The following is a 786-nucleotide window of genomic DNA, read 5'->3' on the forward strand; positions in this document are numbered from 1 at the left end:
CGAGACCGATAGTCAACAAGTACCTTAAGGGAAAGTTGAAAAGAACTTTGAAGAGAGAGTTCAAGAGGGCATGAAACCGTTGAGAGGTAAACGGGTGGGGTCCGCGCAGTCCGCCTGGGGGATTCAACTCAGCGGGCCAGGGGCCAGGGGCCACTGACACCACTGACACCACTGACACCACAGTGATACCACTGACTACGTTTACATGACGTTAATATTCGGGTTAAGGTCAGTATTCCAGTTTCTGAATCATCATAAGGTCAGTATTCCAGTTTCTGAATCATTAGGAATGACCCGTTTACATGCTTAAGCAGACAGAGTTACTCCTGTATACATGGTCATCGGTATCATTTGAAATATCCCCATTAAACAGCGACGCACGTCGTCCACTGGTGCTTGATTTGGTCTGGTGTTCGTGCAAATCCTGCTTCGCGTAAAACCCCTCACTACACACTTTTCTCAAACAGACATTAACATTTTCTCATTTCTCTCCTGCTGGCTGCCTCTGCATCAAAACAGCGAGTGTCGTCTCTGGATTTGTTGCCAGATTTGGTGCAGCTCCACACAGAAGAGAGGGGGGCAGTGTGAGTTTACTGAGCCTGCAGACGGTAAGCGCATCGGAGGCAGAGCAATTGCGGTGATATGCCGACCAGTGCCACGACTGGCCCACCTGATAAAGACGCAGAACACAATGCGCTGTTTATCTCTGTTTCTGCGGTGTCTGGTGGGCTGTGCGCCGCATACAAGTAGTTGCCATACTCAAAAGACCAAGATTCCTTACGGATA

The 786-nt window shown here is 49.1% G+C and overlaps 1 long non-coding RNA gene across 1 annotated transcript in view; it reads left to right on the forward strand.

Annotated features, from left to right (window-relative positions):
• Nucleotides 1–37, forward strand: part of LOC117505946 — an 11171-nt gene extending 11134 nt beyond the window's left edge. Inside the window, exon 3 of the long non-coding RNA XR_004559314.1 lies at nt 1–37. This exon is cut by the window's left edge and continues 363 nt beyond it. This is a non-coding gene — a long non-coding RNA (uncharacterized LOC117505946).
• The last annotated feature ends 749 nt before the right edge of the window (nt 38–786 follow it).

The sequence above is a fragment of the Thalassophryne amazonica genome, unplaced genomic scaffold (genome assembly GCF_902500255.1).
Source record: "Thalassophryne amazonica unplaced genomic scaffold, fThaAma1.1, whole genome shotgun sequence".
Classification (NCBI taxonomy): domain Eukaryota; kingdom Metazoa; phylum Chordata; class Actinopteri; order Batrachoidiformes; family Batrachoididae; genus Thalassophryne; species Thalassophryne amazonica.